This window comes from Parus major, chromosome 4 (genome assembly GCF_001522545.3).
Source record: "Parus major isolate Abel chromosome 4, Parus_major1.1, whole genome shotgun sequence".
Lineage (NCBI taxonomy): Eukaryota > Metazoa > Chordata > Aves > Passeriformes > Paridae > Parus > Parus major.
This window is the reverse complement of record NC_031771.1, coordinates 34,977,686-34,996,852: the sequence shown is the minus strand read 5'-3', so window position 1 is coordinate 34,996,852 and position 19,167 is coordinate 34,977,686.

The window sequence follows — 19,167 nt, the reverse complement described above, 5'->3', positions numbered from 1 at the left end:
CATCGAAGTCAGGAGACTTTTTTTCCTATGACACTGCAGAGGTTATTTTTTTGGTGAGGACTAATGCCAGAGATGTCTGTCTCCTTTTCCATCTTCTCTCACAAATTTTTTCAGCTATGCAGTCATAGTGACTAAGACTTTGTGGATGAGACTTTCAGAAATGTTCAGAACTAGCTTTCTGCTGCTTCATGAAAGGATTGGCTTTGGCAGCGGAGCGGTAATGAGAGTCAGCACTTTTACCCTTTTGTAAGAGCTCCAGTTCACACAAAAACAGCCTGGACTGATCTGATCTCCTAATTCAGAGTCTCTGGTCCACAGCACCGTGGAAGGTCCTGAAGATGTCCTGAAGCTCCATTTAGATGAAGGCACTTGAGAACTAACCTTCACTCTCTGTGTTCAAGGAGTTGGATTTTACTGAGCGCTAAGAAGGAATTTCTGCATCTATATTGAATTTTCAAGTATACCTGTTAACCACTTTAAAAAAAGACAGAGTTTGCCACAGAACTGGAAAAAGTCAGCCTTAGATTCCATGAATAAAGTGAAGCTGATACGCTTTTAAAAGGTCAGAGCCAGTAGGAGTTACATTGGCTGACAGGTACTTTGGGAGACTATCTGGTTGTGCAATTGCTGAACAGTTCATCTTCCAATATCACACTCTAGAAGATTGTTGTCAGAACACAGCTGAGCCTTTCTGCATTCCTCTTAATTACTTTTCAGGACTGGGTTAATATTTGCCTAAAATACTGGTGGAACCTAATTTATAAAACCTTAAATTTCTTTCTAATTAGGAAAAAAAAATAATAAAAGAAAATGTAACAATATTCCAGTTCAGAGCCTGAAGGCTGAGACCTGGAAGACATAGATCTTATTTATATCTTTTTAAGGTACTCAATTTATGCAAATTGTACTTATTTTGGATCATTCTTATTATATAGCAATATTATAGCAATAATTAAGAGCCAGTTTAAAACAAGCTTCCATAGTGCTGGGTAGTACATAAAGATCGTTTATCAAATTTCAATGAAGAGAGAAAGGAAATGGGAGTTGTTTCACAGAGATAACCACAGCAAGGCGATGAATGTTATTTCACTAATTTTTTTCATATCACTTTCTTTAATGACTTACTTCAGAGGCAATAAACACTAGCAATAAATTAAACAGGGTAACAGGGCTGGAAGAGATTATAAAGTGGAATTAAGCAGGTATGAAGAGACTGTGAGGAAAATAAATAAAGCAATTAGTGAGACAGCAAGTCATCTAAACCTACAGATTCAGTGAATGTTCAGGTGACCATGCCTTGATTGATTCTGTGCCTATAACCAGGTATTTTTCCCTTCTGCTATGTGGTTTTGGTAACAGCAACTGATTGTACTTTTGTGGAAACTACGGATAACTGAAACCCTTCCCTTCTCATGGAATTTTTAGTCTTCCCATTTGGAGTCCTCTCTAATTAGCAAAAATGTTTTTCAAAATAGAATGCCAAGATAGAGACTGACCATGAAATTACTAATCAAAACCCAATCTAAATACAAAAGTGTTTATTAGGAAGACAGCTGGGAAAGGTAAACATCAAGAATCTTGAAAGTCCTGCTTGATTCCTGCACAATCCCTTTCAGCCGTAACTGATATTTCCAAAAATGCTATGTCAGCAGTGATATTATAAAACTGTGAACTCTAGAGTGTTATTAAGGCTATTTATTTTGTTAGGAATCTTTCTTCTCTAAGGTGCTTCTAGATTTAAAGCACTATATAAACTATGCTATCTGTATGTATTCATGTATCTGCATACAAAATGCATATGAATTGTGAAGAAGTAATAAAAGCTAAAAAAACCCCAACATTTTAAGCCTCCATTGTACATCTATTCCTTAGGCCTTGCAACTTCTGGAATATCAGTCAAAACTGTGGCAAAGGGACATATGATTGCTGATATTTTCTTCACTGCTATTCTTTTTATCTCTGCTGCTGTCTATAAACCAGGGTTACTGGGTTACTGTCTAGTAAAATTGTACTTGAAAAGCTGAAGTGGTTCCTCTCACAGGGCAGGAGGGTAGGTATCTAGCAGCTCTTATGAACAAATATTGTTACACCAGTTCCTGGCTTTCTCCCAGAAAATTTCATCCATTAAAGTCAATTCATATTTACAAGAACACAGGAAATGGACATAGAGCTTTTAAACTCCCAGTCAGTACACATTGTGGAAAAGATACTTTAAAGTTACAGAGGTACCGCCTGACACAGCTTTTTTCTGCCACTGCTTAGTCAACATCTGTAATGGCTCATCTATCTGGTTACCAGGTACTTTGTCTTGAATTGTTGCTCTGTGCTTGTTACTTCATCACATTTTCTGTTTGCTTAGAAAAATCTGCTTGATATGAACTCACACATCCCACATGTATGATACATATGGAACAATTGTTATAATAAAAATAATAATTTTGCCTTACAATGTTATTTTACAAAGTGGAGGGGGTGCATTAATCAGTGAGCTTTCAGCTTGCAAGAGATTGTGTCATTCTGCTTGCTATGTTCTCCTCTTTCAAATGTAAAAGAGTGCCTGTCTTGCAGACATTAGAAAGGTGACTGCTTTGCATTCCCATTCAAAAGTTGCGTTTAGGAGTTTTGAATTCCAGTACAAATGTTGCATGTTCACTGAAATTTCTTTAACATATAAACGTCATGTATTATCTTAAATAATCTTAAATAAGTTATTAAGATGGAGAGGGATGTTCTTTTTTTATGGCATGTAAAAACAGCCATTTGTACTGTATTATTTTTTCCTATTCATATATTGGTTGTTAAAGACATTTTGGAATGTTGAGATGATTTTTCCCCTGTGAAATGTAATAAACTGTGGACTGGAAATACATGAAACGTGAGCTTTTTAATTATTTTCCCAAAGAAGAGTAAGCATAATGTCACACAGGCTTGCTGAATCTGCAGTGAGCTCCCCACAGCTGGACAACTGCAATAGCAATTCTTGCAGCCAGCTGAGGTTTGACTCGCTTGTTTCATCTGAGATGTATATAGAAACTTCCTGGTTTTTCATAGACTCACACTAGTGACAATGTTTTTGGCATTAAAGTACAGTATAGTAGGTTTTTTTTTATTGTTTACCCTTGGAAAAAGAATTTTCTGCCTGTTAAATCTGGCAAAATTTAAGAGAGAGACTCCAAAATTGTTAAAAAAAAAAGTTGAAATAAAATGAGACATTTTCTCATTTTTGAGTGATACAAAGAACCTTCTTCTGTAATTATCTGTGGGAAGATGTTATTGAATATAGCTTCTTATGTATGTAGATCAGACAACTGATATCTTCTGGATAGGTTGTATGTATGGCAAAATTATTTGCAATAACTTAGGAGGCAGCAAAATACAATTATATTCTTTATCGTAATTTCTTTATTTTCCTTTATGCTTTGCCTGCAAGAAACCACTTGTTTAATCACAAACAATAGGTCAGACACTCCTGTAAAAATAGCACAATTGTAATGTGGTTTTAAATTGAATGTTTTATCTGTAATTTGATGTATTGTGTAACCAGATATAAACTGCATCAACTGCTTGGGTACAGGGTAACCATTAGAAACTCCAGTTAGGGCATAAGGAAGCCTTTTGTATCATTTATGACATTTACAGACATTTTAAATACAAATGCAGTTGTATTTAATACAAGTGTAAGAAATCCAACAGGTTCTGCATATATCTGCCCCTTCAGATAGATCCATGTCCAGAGTTTAATATTAATCAAACTTCAATTCAGTTTCTGAGTCCAGAGCTGTTTTTTGGTTTTTTTTTTTTCAATTGAAATTAGAGGAATAGGTGTCTAAACAACTTAAATTTTCTTCTGATTTAAGGAATAGTGCTAAAACACCTTGCCCTGTTTGGCCTTCCAGAAAAATTTCCATTTGACTTCTCTTGTCACAGTCACAGGTTTATCCTATACTCTTATTTTGGGACCCTGATGTAGGCAGAGGTTTGCTTTCTGTAATTATTCTGGTTTCTGTACTTATTCAAATTTCCACTTGGGTGAATTGAGACCTCACCTGACCTGTCGTTTTCCTTCTCTGTCTCCCAGGATGGAGGAAATATTGCAGGAAATTTATTTTTTTCTGGACTGACTCAATTTTTGTCTGGTCAATCTTTAAGAAAACAATAAAAAAAAAAATATTTCTTGCCATAGAGCTAAAGAGGCCCATTATACAATTCACTTGGGATAAAAGGAAATCTAGGGTTAACCACATTTTTTAAAATATGGAGTTTAGCATAATAGATGGGTCCCTGAAGTCTTTTATACTAGACTTGGTTCACAAACAAATTTTTCTTATGTGATTATACTCCTTTAAATACATCATAACAGTTTACCCAAAAAAAATAAAAATAAAAAGTGGTAGATTTTGCATGGACTTTCATGGACTCTGTTCATTTTTACATGCTCTTTTTTGAAGCATTCTTGTGTGATATTTTTATTCTGAAAATAGTCACATAAAATCTCTGCAAGCTACCTTCACCAGACTAGACTATTTTGTTACAGGTAAACAAGGTATGAAAAGCCACAGCCTACTTAACAGTTGATGCATGGAAACCAAAGCAGATTTTTTATTATGAAAGCTTTATTCTCTGTAAATGTCAAGAAATGCTATGAGAGTAAGGGAATTTTGCAACCACATTGCAGCTTTTCTCACAATTGCTGCTTGCTTTTCAAGACAAGTTTGTTTGCATCTCACAATTAGCACTTTTTCTCTTCATTAAAAAAATTTCCCAGATGCTTCTGAAACTAAAATATGCAATCAGTTTAATTCTCCTGGGAAAGAATAAAACCTTTTTTTTTTCCTCAGGAATCTTTCAATGTTAGTCACGAGTATTTAATGACACAACGGTGATGGAAAGATTGAGTTTGGAGTGTTGTGGCTCTTCCAAGAAGGGTGTTTCATGGTTTTAGGTCCTAGTTTCCTCCCACTACTGAGATGCCTGTCACTCAGACAAAGGAAACTCTGAAAGTTAATCTTTTATTTTTTTTTTGACCATCTGTCTTCTAGTTGAAAAAGGCTGATATCTATAAAAACATCATTTCAGGTAGACCTGGAGAATGGAAGAGGATTAAATTTGCATGCTTGAGGCACACATGGTAGAAAAGCCTTTCTTTTATGGCTTCTTCATTAGGGACAAGATAGTTTGCATATAAAACCTGGCATGCAGCTTTGTCCTCATTGGTCACTTTTGTTTAGGCGTCTTTGACAGAACTACATGGAACCTATATAGTACAAAACAAGTGTTTATTAGTATACCATGTCAATGTTTATGACAAATATTCTAAAAATGAAAGCATGAATGTGCTTCCTACCTGCCCAACAGGCACCTGAGCCTGAGCAAGTGGCTGCTGGTCAATTCCAGCTGCATCATCTATGCATTGCTAGGTGACAAAAGCTCATCTGCATCCCTACAAAGGAGAGCACAGAGATATCATTAGGGGTGAGGAGGTCCAAGCAAACCCACACCTTCCTCCCAAGCCCATCACAGGAGCCATCAGTCCATCAAAGACTCATCTCCATTAGTGCAGAGATGCACAGGGACACAAAGTCCTTCAGCCAAACAAATTAAGGACTTGGAACAAGAGTTGCCTGTCCAGGACCTCCCCAACAGCTGTCTCAGAAAAACCTGTCGTACAGCCCATGGTGCAACACATCAGAGTCACCCAATACAGGAGCACCTTTTGTTTCCAGGGGGGTCGGGGATTAAGGCCACAAAACACATTAAGGGATACAGGGGAAATGTGTTTTCAGGATTTCACAAGAATTCTTAAGGCTGTATTTAGGTGGATCTTAGAAGGATCTAAGTGGATTGGGAAGGAATAACTGGGAAAGTAGAGATGTAAGGGAATTTCAAAGGTCATGTGCTGTTTTCTGGTTGATTGGTTGGTTGACTGTCTGTTCCCCCAGCCTAGTCAGTACAGTCTGTCTTATAGATTAAATTTCTAACTCTTTCCAGTGGGCAGGATCACAGGATTAACTGGCTATTGGGGGACCAGTGTAGTTGTAGACAGCTGCTGGTGACACGTGGCACGATGGGGTCCGGGTGTCTCTAGAGATGAAGCCCCCAGTGTGTGTGTGTGTGTGTGTGTCTGAGGGGAAGAACACAGAGGGAATGTCTACTGGGGGCCAAACGTGGCAGGGGGGCTGTGTGTGAGTGAGCAGAATCATCAGTGCCAGGAACCAGAGTGGGCTTACAGCCTCTGGGGTGTGTATGTCAAGGTGACAGTAACTGGTAACAAGTAGCTCTAGCCAACAAAATACATTTTTGTCTAACGCCAGCTGGCCCTCAAAACATGTTGGTTTTTTATTTCAGTGGGTAATTGTCTTCCAAAACTATAGGTTTTCATGGTTTTCATAATGCTTTGAATTACTATTACCAATTTCAAAAACTAAATTCAGTTTTTATTTTCACTTCTCTTGTCTTACATGGCTTTGACTTGTGTATTTGCACAGTTCAGTAACAGTTTTGTTCATTAGAGCTGACTCAAAAGTCATACTGTTGTGCTTCACAAAGCATAAACTTGCAGACAGCTGAACCCATGAGCTATGAGCTGTGAGTCACATATCCAGAATCTTTCTACATAAATTTTGCTTTTTCTAAATTTTATTTTACTCCATGCTCTTTTAGGCAATGATGTATTTGTGTATTTTCCATCTCTTGTCACTTATCTCTTAAAATATTACCTATACCCACTTGACTTTAGCTTCCACCACGTGGCTAATATAGTTATTCCCTAGATATTAAAGATTACACTGAGGTACAATATTTTCCCTACAGGTAATGTAAAACCACGTCACTTCTCATGTGACAATTAGAGCTGCACAAGTGTTGAAATATATGTTGGGGGATGCATATATTTGCTATTTAAAAAACAGAGAGGAAAGAGAGAGGTAAAACTGCATATAAAAACCAAAACAAAACACTTCTTCTACAGAGAGGGAACTCTAAAAGCAGCACACACAGTTTGAGCATTAGTGATTAGATAGTACTTTCAAGCCTATTTGTTTTGAAAAATCTGTCCTTCCTACACAGTACCCTTCAGGATGCAATGTAAATTGAACTGCGGGGCACTCTGTAGCAAATCTACAGTCATTATCTCTTAGTTGATTCTGTCTTGTGCCTCATAACTTTTCAGTGGTACATATGAAGCTCCTCTCATAAAAGCTATTACTTTGTCTCCATGATACCTGTTGATATAAGATGATGAAATAAAGATGATTACTCATCCCAGCAGGCACCTGCTTTGACCTTGTTCTGTGTAGTTTATCACAAACATTGCTGTGTGGTATTTCAAGTTGAAAATTAGGCAGATGCAAGAACATAACATATGCCACTGGGCCATTTTATGTCTTCTGGCAGTACACATGAGAAGTTTATAATGCCACAAAAGCAACATTATACAGATGATGCAGCAAATTTAAACTAAGCCCACTGCTAAAATTGGTCCATGTGAAAATGGTACCTAACTACTTACTTTCTCACTTTGAGAGCAGAAATTTTGCAGGGACCACAGTGAAAAGATCTATCGAACAGAAAATGTAAAAAACTAAGTATATATTTTTACCTGAATCCAAATGGCTATGATACATTTGTCAACATCAATGTACGCTTATATTTAATATTATTTTCTAAAGATGCATTTCTGTAATTTGAGGAGAAATAAACAATTTTGAGTGAAAAATGTTAACACCTTCAAATATAGAATTTTTCCCTTTCCTTTTATGAGCAATGCACAAATAAGATAAAAATGGGGAAGAAAGAAGTATAAATATAACAAATACAGCTTTAAATATATATATATTTTTTTCTAAAAAATAAAATATTGTGTCCAGACTTGTCCAGGAATACGTTGTAAGGATTTCACTCATCCAACAAAATCAGATAGATTACAAAACCTTCCTTTTTTGCTAATTTTCTTATGACACTTTTGTACAGCAACAACGGTTTCCTCCTCTGGTTTGTAAATTTCAACACTGCTCTTTAGAACAGCTAAACACATTCAACAGAGCAAACAAAGGCAATAGAACTGGAAAAATAAAAGACTCATAACTTCTATGTTTCATTTCACAAAATAAACAGCTGTTTTTCAGGGGACCACCCAACTCCTGAAATGTTATTGATTAAATGACAGAAAAAAAATTGCATTAATGTAAGATGCTTTATCCTGACATTTTGGTGATTAATATATTCAGAAGTGACAAAAAAAAATACTATGATGAGCCTTTGAGAGTCCCTTCAGAAATTGTATTTTCCAACTAGACCAGCATCTGAATAAAGACCCTGAGATTAGCTCAGTTGATTAGAGCATGATGTTAATAAAACTAAAAGTGTGGGTTCAATCCATGCATATGCCATTAACTTAAGCGTTGGACTTGATTATCTTTCTGGGGCCCTTCTATCTCACAATATTCTGTGATCTAGAAATAATAGCAAACCATATTTCACATTCATTTTAGGGTATTCACATAAATCAAAGTGCCCTGAGAAGCATTTAGGTGTGTTTGGTAAAGTGTGACAAAAATGAAACTTAGGTTTGAATTAATGTAAAAAAGGTTACATTCTTTTTGCTTCCCTGGTCAGTAGAATAAATTTGTTACTCTCCCCCCCACATGCCAGTCTATGTTACTAAACAGTACATATGGATTGCATGACTAAAAACTAGACTCTAAAACTGCAATCTAAGCAAGATTTACTCATCCTATTGACTTTCAATGACACACTTCTTAGATTAATTATGTACATATAAAAATCTCCTCCCCAATCCTTAGAGTGAGTTTTGAGCTGTACATGGAGGTCTATAAATACCTTGCCTTCAAATTAATTTAAAATTTTTGTGGCATACATGAAGATAGGGTAATTTTATCAAACCTAGTATCCTCTTGTCCAGGCTAAACTGTTGACTTCTTTTTATTTTTCTACAGGCTTTCTGCAAAGAAGCTTGAGGGAGAAGTCACTTTCAAAGGATAATTCATGCTGTCCTAAAATATGTTTCTGGAAGAGTGAGATCAAATCCTGTTCCTATTTACTTCTAATAAACAGCACTGTGGGTTCCTAGTTTGATATTGGTCTGATTCCAGTCAGAGCACTAGCCCTGTGTGCAGCATGGCATTGCATCATATGTTATATACCCTTAGACCTATTTCAGTTTCCATTTGATTTAAGAGAGGCTTTCATAGATGCTTAAAAAAATAAGTACTGGATAAGTAGCTATTTTACCTCTCTTTTACCCCAATTTATACTGTGGAAAACGCTGCCTTTGTAACAATCAATATTATTAGCAATTTACTTGTTTACAAAGAAGACTGTTAAACCAGTGATCATCATTTAATTTAATCTAAGTATTGGTTTTCCTTGAAGAGTTTATTTACCTGACTTTCCACAGGTGTATTATATTCCCAAAAATTTTCTTAATTGGGTCTTCACAGAAAAAATGTTATCAAAGAGAAGAAATATCTACACGCCCTGGCCAGATTCCTAGCTAAAGTTGAAGAATAAGAGTGGAATAGATAAATGGGATGGGAGCTTATATTCACATCTTAATAGATGCCATTACTTCACTGGGTTTATTCATTGGACGATATTAATGGAAAAATGCATCCTTGCTGTAGAAAAAGAAAATAAGGAATAGAGAGAGAATAAAGCTTAAATCATCTATGAATATTTCAGTCAGCTCTTGCCTTCTGTTTTCACACCTCATACTTCCTTATTCCACTAACAACCTTGTCAGAAGTCTTTAGTTTAAGGTAAATCAATAAAATTTAGAGGCAGTGGACCTAATCTTTAGTGAAAATACATAAAAACGATTATGAAAGACAAAATTTGGTAACCATTATATGAAACTACAATAAAAATCTCCCATTCCAAGAAAAGTGTATGCAGAAATAGTGATAATCTTTCATAATGCCCTGTATAGAAAAGGCTGACTTTATAGTTGCAACTGGAGGGCATATTGTGAAATGTTTTAAACAAAAGAACTAACTAGCAATAATTGTTTTGTGTATTCAGTAAGCAAGAATGCTGTGTGGAATTGTAAGGCACAGATGGCTTGTCCCCAAGACTATCACACGAGACAATAACATAGGATAGCTTATATGTGAAAGATTGTTCATCATGTCATATTCTCTTCTTGAGGACATATTTGAGCTCCTGCATAAGTGTAACAGCACTTTAAAATAATGAGGAAAAAAATTTTAAAAAAGAATATAACTGGGGACAAATTTAGAAGTCAAGAAAGGTATGCCTATTTACATCAGTAATCCACCACAAGAAGTTTTTTCTAAAAACACAAAGCTGCTTTAGGGAGCAGTATAACTGAAACAAGTTTTTATCTTTTTAAGGAGCTGATATACAACCTATTTAACGCACCCTCCATTTCCTCCTTCACTTTCCACATAAATTTTAAGTATCCTTTGCCTGGAAACACCATGTTACATTTGACAAAAAAAATAGAAAATATTTGGAAAAGCAGTAACCTTTATTTTAGAGACTGCTTTTATGTGCATTCACGCATGCTCTATATTCCCAGATGGTTCAATCCAAAGACCTGAGACATTAGAGTTATCATGAGGAAAACAGAGCCACAATGGGTACTGAGAAAAGTGAGGTGGTTTTAATTCAGAGATGTGTCCCAACATTTAAGTGCTGTTCTTTGACCTACACATAAAGACTCTGCTTTCACAATGTGCACAAGCATATAATTAAATCTGGCTTTTTTCAAAAGGCAGTTCCCAGCCCCTGTAGTTTTGTAACAGCTTGTTCTTATGTCACACTGAAGCCCTGATTTCTAACTGTCTGAAAAAGTATTATGTTTTTATGTATATTGGCATGCAGGAAGTGCCCATCTTTCTGAGAAAACCACAATTTTGAGTAAGAGGAAAAAAAATGGTAAAAACTAACCTTTTATTTCCATCCTTTTAGAACATGTGTAGAACATACATGATTAAGTCAGGGCTGGATAAAATTGGCTCAGTCCTCATGTCTTGCAACAGTACTTTAACAGACTTGGAACCCCTCCATATCTCCATACTTACATACATACATACACTTACTTGTCTTCAAAGTCATACCACAAAACAGAGCTCCCTGTTTAATGCCCTCTAATTTTTTTTAAATGCTTATTCCACCATGTCCTCCTCTCATGAGGGACTCTGTATTATGTGGTGTTTTCTCTTGCTGGTATGTAAAATGAGTCTGTGGGCTCATTTTTCTTAAATTATTCTGTTCCCATTTTAGCCTAAGAGTACTTTATTTTGGAGTCCTCTGGAGAAGTATTATCCTGTTGAACTTGTGTGCTCCTTTACATCTAGAAGCTTATCTGAAAACCTTAATTCTATAGTTGTCCCTGGGCACCATCCTCCCAAGGAAAAGGGCTCAGTCCCAGCTGAATATTCAAAGTAGGCAAAGTATACATGGAATATAAAAGGCATGAGAGCAAAGTGGCAATAGAGCTGCTCTGTGAAATTACATATATTTTTTACATTTATATATTTTTCTCTATAATTTTTGAAATAATATATATTTTTACAGAAGTAGATTTTTTGGTAAATCCAAAACCCATATTCTTCATGATCCTAGACATTGGCATGTTGCTTATGGGGAAGAGGATATGGATGCTCCTCTGTGAGGAGAATAGGAGAGGCAGTGAAAATGTTTTGTTTGAGGGGGTCCTCCTGTGTTGTAGGTAAGGCTCTAGGAAAGAGTGTTTAACCTCTCCATGATAACAAATCTGATCTTTAACTTCAGGTATAAGATGGTTAAAGAGATAAACCATTATTAAATCATAAAATCATGCAATCACTTAGGTTTGAAAAGACCTCTAAATTACTGAGTCGAACTGTTAACACAGCACTGTGATATTCACTAGTAAACTCGCTCCTAAGCTCCACATCCATGCATCTTTTAATTACCTCCAGGGATGGTAGCTCAGCCACTTCCCAAGGCAATTGTTCAGTGTTTGACTACAGTTCCTGGTGAAGTTTTCTTTATATCCAATCTGAATCTCTGCTGGTGTAACTTGAGGCCATTTCCCGTTGTCCTGTTACTCGTTACTTGGGAGGAGAGATGGATTTCCACCTCACTACTGCTCCTTTCAGTAGTCGCAAAGAGCAATACCGTCTTGATTATGACACATAATCAGCACTCTGAGAGAAGAAAAAAAACTCCAACCAAACCAAAACCAAAACAATACTGAAGAACCTAGTGTTCTTTTATGGATTCCAAAGCATAGAGCAGAAAATTGGAAAAAATCCCATCTAAAATAAACCAAAACCACAAAGTCTAGTATACTTCCCTTTTTTTTGCATGCTAGTAAGCTGTAGATCTTTACAGTATCTCCGTGCAAGCCATAACTACTGTTCCATATGATTCTTACCAACTTTCTCCCTCAAAGAACTATGATTGCACTGAGTTCATATGACATATGATATATCTGTCATTTTCTATCATTTTTCCAAATACTTTGGAATTAAAGCTCAAATTCCTTGGAGCACTGTCTCCTGTTAATTTCAGTGTCCTTCTTAAAGTACTCCCTAAGTCTTGATAATGTCTTGCAGATGTGAGAGACATGACAACTTGGGTTCGTATCAATTATTTCACACCTCTCTCTTTTTTTCTGAAGTTTTTGCATTACCACGTGCTGCATATTGACATGTCACTTTTCAAAACCTGTACCCACTTCCCACAAGCTATAAATCCTTGGGATGGCTCTCAGTGTGAGTTATCAATGCAGGAAGAGATGCAGCAAAGAAGGTTAAAACTCAAAATTATAAAATGAAGCACTTTTACCACTATAAGAATACTTGTCAGAGAGCTGTGATGCTTCAGGTATAAGATTCAAAGAAATATAAAACAACACACTGTATTTTCTGATATTAAAAGCATCTGATTTTCAAAAAAACACAAAACCAAACCCTCAAGCTATTAACTTATTCCATAGAACTGAGAGAAAACACTCATGCAACTCTAAGTAGAAAATTAACTAAAGAGCTAATCACAGACTATTACAAAACTAATTAAGGAGGCCATCTATACAATTACATATTCTTGAAAACCTCATGCTGGGAAGTAAGCACAAAGGACTAGTTTGGAAAATCAGATTTTATGACAATATCCAAGCAAATCCCAACACTAGTAAATCTAGGAAATGGAGATGAAGATAATATCACACTGTGTTCTGGATCACCTCCCGATCTAACAAGAGAAGCACAAACATGCAGTAGTGAATTGATCACTCCTTTGACAAAAAGATTCTAAAACTTGATTAGATTTCAGGAAATATCAATACATTTTCACTATTCATTTCACAAATTACTTTTCTGGGATAGTTTTCTAAAAAATAAAGCAATGGATTTCATTTTCAGAGGACTAACCTTCAACAGTGCAATGGACAAAGTCTTTTTGCTTAGATGGAGAAAATTTGGTATGACCTAGGGAAAGTATTTACTACCCAGAATGAACAAACAGAAAATGGGAGAAAATTAAAAGTACCAAAATTTTATGAACTTATGTAGAATATTATACAACAATTTGAATTGTTGAATTGTCAGTGTAAGAGATGAGTAAGTACAAACCTGATTATTTCCATAAGATTATGACCTGGTTTGGAAGATTGATCTTTGCAGAATTTTCAAGGCAGATTTCTGTTCTGAAGGCTGAGAAATAAACAGTATAATGTGACTTATCCTACCTTTGAGCAAAGAATTCTTCTTTTAGCTACCAAACAAACAACAAAGCAAAAAAAATTATTTGAAAATTTAAATGTAATGAAAGTATAACCTGTGAATCAATTAAATAATCATAATGTTACTGTATTGTATAAGACTACATGGAAAGGTATTTTGATATGTTATTAAGACCACCTAGAAAAGAATGTAACAAGATTCTGGGGAAAAAAACAAAACTAGACAAAAACAAATAACCCAAAATCAAAAAATAAAAACCCTCACCAACAGTACCCCAAAAACAACAACCCCCCCAAAAACCCTAAACTAGGGAAAAAATAAACCAAAACACCCTCACTAGTAAATTAATAGAAGGTTTACATATAAAAAAAATAAATTATAAGAATACCTTAGAAAAACAACCTGCTGTAAAGCATTCATCAGTAAGAACATTTTTTTCATAAAAGACAAACTAAAGTCCATTCAGAACTGGATCCATGTTTCCAAATGTTTGAGAAGTGATGTGTGTTACGACTGAAGGAGAAACACAAGAGACATGGGTCAAAAAAGGAAAGTAGATAAAGAATGAAAAAAAAACATTATTTAAGTCTATGAGACAGGATATTGTCTTGTATTGAATTTTTGTAATCAGCTTATTATCATTGTTTTTCAGCATGAAGATTATTTGAAGACATGGAAATAAAGGAAGAAAAATAATCAAAGGGATACCCATATTTCAATTCACTTCAAATATGTCATATAAAAACAATAGCACATGTCCTGTTAATAAATATCTTTTTAGCAGAGAAAGCTCTGTGTATATAATTCATCTACTGTTGCACAAGATGAAGAAATATAAATATGTAAAAATTAAAATTTTGAGAGCTGAAAAATAATATAAAAAGTTAAAATAAATACAAATCCATTCAGTCTCCAAACACTCAGCTTGAAAGGAAAGCCTTAAGCCTATTTTTTAAAATCAAGCCATAGATTTTGTATTCAATAATACTGATTTATGTGTCCTATTTGATGACTAGTCAAAACCCTTTCCCACAAGTAGTTACACTTCAAGAGGGGCATTATGTTCTGTTCTATTAAGCAAGAAAATATTTACAAAACAATAATCAAATCAATATATATCACAGCCTCAAGATCGCTTCCAGTTCAGACAAGTTTGAAAAACTGGTGCTCTAGACATCAAAGCACTCATCTAATAAATCACATACAGGCTGCCAAGTAACTAGCAAACCATCCATATAACAACAATGAATAATGACCTGTACAGTTTATAAAAATGTTCTTAGGAATGTCCTTAAATAAAAATCATGGCAAACATAAATGAAGTGCATACAAAAGAAGTCTGAGACCACACTGCTGAGTGTAGCCATAAGTGATATAATGATGGTAGTGAAAATCAACATGACATGTTAGAGAAAAAAACTGATGAGGGAATGTATTTTCTGTATTCCTTGATACTGTGGGAAAACATATACCTGCTGCTGCTTCTTAAATTGACTTCAGCTCAATACTATACCTGTTACAAAATGTTATATCTTGACTTTGTTTACATATACTATGACCAGAATTTAAGTGCCTTTGATAGGAATATCTAGCTCTCTTAACTGGAGAGGGAAATACAAGTAGAATGTGTATTTTCTGTTAATCCAAAGGTTATTTTCTACTTTTTCCTATCTCAACGTTAGTCTTGACTTTTCTGCTGCCTTTAGTTGATTTTAGAAGAGCTGATTGGTGTGTTGCAACTGGAATAAAGAACAAAAAAATAATTATATTACAGAGGAAACACTGTAAAGAAGGTAATGAAAGGAAGATTTCAAAGAGTTAATTAGTCAGATACCCTAGACTGCAAAGAGAGATGGAGACCTAAACAAGTATACCTGTAGCATGGTCATATTTGTATTGGTTTTCCATTTTTTTCTCCTTTTATAATTTATAATCCTGTGAATTCCTTATTCATTCCTACCTGAATCACAAAAAGGTATTGTATGGATTTGTCAGATGTTATTAATTACGTTTTGAAGGGATTGAGTATCCCACTGGACACATTTAAGGCTTTCTTTTAAAATGTCAGCTGAAAATTATTTCAGAACAACATATTTTCAGAATAACATATTTTTAGAATAACTTTCATTATAAACAATGAAATGGGAGGTGATCAGAATAGGAGTGACCTAGAGAAGCATTAAATAGAAAAAACATTGAAACAAAGGCTAATGGATCAACCTGACACTCAAAAGGCTTTACAAGACTGAAATTATGAGTAGAAATAGTGGACATACTTCTTATGTGAAAGGGTGGGAAAATAATGAGGTACATGCTTTATATGTAATTATATTAGTTTTCCTGAGGTTCAGTTCTAGACCAGGCCCAAAAAGAATTCACTAAATTTAAACTATAGAAAATGTAAGCCCAAACATCAAAACAGAAATAAAAATTGATGTATGTTACATATGCAGCTGTCATGTTAATCAAATGTCAACAGTCAGCTATGTTGTTCCGGATTAGGAGAATATAAATCACTGTTTAACTTCCGTTGTATCACAAAAAATTCCCTCTTAAATATCAAAAAGCTGTTTTCATTGTGAAAGACTGTATTAATGTTCTTATTCCTCTAAGTAGTCTCATTTTTATAACTTTGACTTTCTCGGTAACTTTTACTTTCTTACTGAACTCCTGCAATCCTGTTTCCTGTAATGCTGTTCAGCGATGGAACATTTCTTGTAATTCTGTATGTCAATCAGGTTTTGTGGTGTAGAAGATCAAGGAAAGAAACACATGAATTCTGATATCATCATGTCTCATGTCACTCCCAGAGATTACATTTTTCTTTGCTTTTATGTCTAGCTTTTTCCTTTATTTCTCTTTTGTCATGAATGATAATACTTTCTGAGCAAACAAATTATGCCACCCATCTACAAAAAATATATTCGATCTTTATTTTATTTTCCAATAGTGGCACTAAGGTGTACCAAGATATTTTTTTATGTATCAGAGAAGATAGCCTGTTTTTTGTTTCAGTACTTACATTGATTCTATCCTGGTTCCAGGCACTTATACCATGCCCATTGCAGTGACAGCATAAAATGGAAAAGAAACAGTATTTTCCACTGTTTGATTATAGCTGAAGCTATACACTCTTTATTTTTCTGGGAGTCACATATAGTTGTAGGTCTGATACTGCAGACTACAGATACAAACTGACACATTACAGATGTACAGATGCCTGTTGATACCACTTTCAAACAACCCAGAAAGTACCAGTAAGAGCAGCTTTAAAAAATTGCAGAATTGCCATATCATGGTTGGAATTTCATTTCATATTATTCCTGCAGAGAGAAAAGCAAAAGTTGGAAAATATCTAGTTAACTTTCCACCACCAGTATAGGGAAGGCCATATTAAATTCTCTGTCTAGAAACAAGAATTGTAAATTTCATCCTTTACTGACATATCACCCATAAAACTGTTCGTCATATCTTCCATTTAAAATTCTAATTGCCATCCTATAGATGCAAAATGTATTTTGTAAGAAAAACTTTTAAATATTTCTACCTGGTATGCTGGCATATATTGCTTTCTAACCATTAACAATAATGGGAAAAAAATTTTGCCTAGAGTGGAAAAATTAAGAGCTTGTTAATACAGCTCTATTCTTCACAAGGACAAGCAACTAGAGGTAACTGAAGATTTTTCAAAATGCATGAATGTATATATAAGTGATTCACAATCAAACACTGTCATTTCTTTCCCTTCTCAGGCTTGAAGGAAGTTAACACCCATTACTTTTTTTTTTAATTAGCAGTTGTTTGTTGTGTTCTGCCATTTAAAATTGAAATGATGTAGTGTAATAAAACATTCTTGTATTTGTGGACCTAAAGAGTTGACAAAGATATGTGTCTTCTTTCAAGAAGGATTGATGCTATTAGGAGAAATCAGTACTTTATGTCAAGTTTACTACTGGCTTTATTTATGATAAAAATATACAGTGAAGTCTTCTGTTTAGCAGAAGAAAAAGATCACAAATTTACTTAATCTCATTTCAGTTGTGTTTTCTAAAAGTCCATTTCAGTGCCTTCTCTCAGGACATAACCATGATTCCTTAGACTTTTTCCTCTCCTGCCATGTGTCGCCATGAAAACTAAAGCCTTCTGATAGAGTTTTCAGCGTTTTAGTTACTTTCCCATGAAAGTCCTATAAACATAAGTTGTTTACGCATTCCTTCTAAGAAATGTCTTTTGATGGATGTTTCTCATGACCAGTGTGCTTGGGAAGGTGGTAATTTAATTATCCAATCCCTGATAATTGTTGAGAATCTATAAATACTGGAGTCAGAGAATAAAAGATATTTTTTTTGTTCTGACATTGAGAGTGTTTGTGTGAATCATTTAGTGCTCTTTTGAGAAATGACGTGTCTTTTTCTATAGGCATATCATTCTATTTGCTCCTGATCTGCCACATGTCCAAAATCCTAGCTGGTTCTTTCTCTGTTTTGACAAATACTTACACTGTGCCTGAAACACAGTGTCTAGAATACCTGATGGCATTAATGAAGGCTGTAATGGATTTTGGATCAAAGATTTTCTTGGTAGCAGCCGTCATCAGCTCTCAATATTTTTCTACAATTAGCTGCCTTTTTATAGCAAAGATTTCCAAAAAAGCCTTCTAATCTGTGTGTAAGGTTTTCAAAGCTTATACCTTTTGATGTTTCAAAAACATTTGCATGATGGACATATCTTGTTATCCATACAGCTTTAATTTTTGAGATAATTTTGTTCCCTTCAAATGTTCATCGTATTGCATGAGGTAGTAAGATACTGATGCTTATTTAGGAGATGGGAAAAAGAAAAATGGAAAATATAAATCTAGAAGATGTCCTCTAATTCAGGCGTATAAAATTGTTTTAGGAGGCTAAATGTCTATCAATGAGTTACCTCAACAAATTTCACATACCTTCTACTATCTACTTTCAGAAGTACGTTAAAGATCTAGGATGCATGGCTCTTATTCAGAACAACTTGAAATTATAGATGTTTGTCCCACTATCTATCCAATTGTCTGTCTCAATGCACTTCTCACTGTCTCCCTGCTCCCCTTTGCCTCCCTACCTTTTTGTCTCTCTCACACAAACTCATGCACAGAGGATTATTTCTCTCATCCACAAATGCCTACTCTCCTTTTTTCTTCAGTTTACAAGACTGTTTTTTTTCTACAAAAAAATCCAAATTTTATTTGTAATCTTTCTTTTGTTGTTGACTTGTAAATTCTCAACAAAGTACTTTTAGACATATCATCTTTCATATCCAAGGTTGCTGGATGTTCATTATGACTTCCTTTCAAGTTGCTGTATGTGCCTAAGCAGTAGATTTCACCCCTTTCCCCTGTATCAATTTCATTCTGCCCATAACTAAGCACTATAATTCTTCTCTAAGTCCTATCCTATTGCATATGTAACATTACATG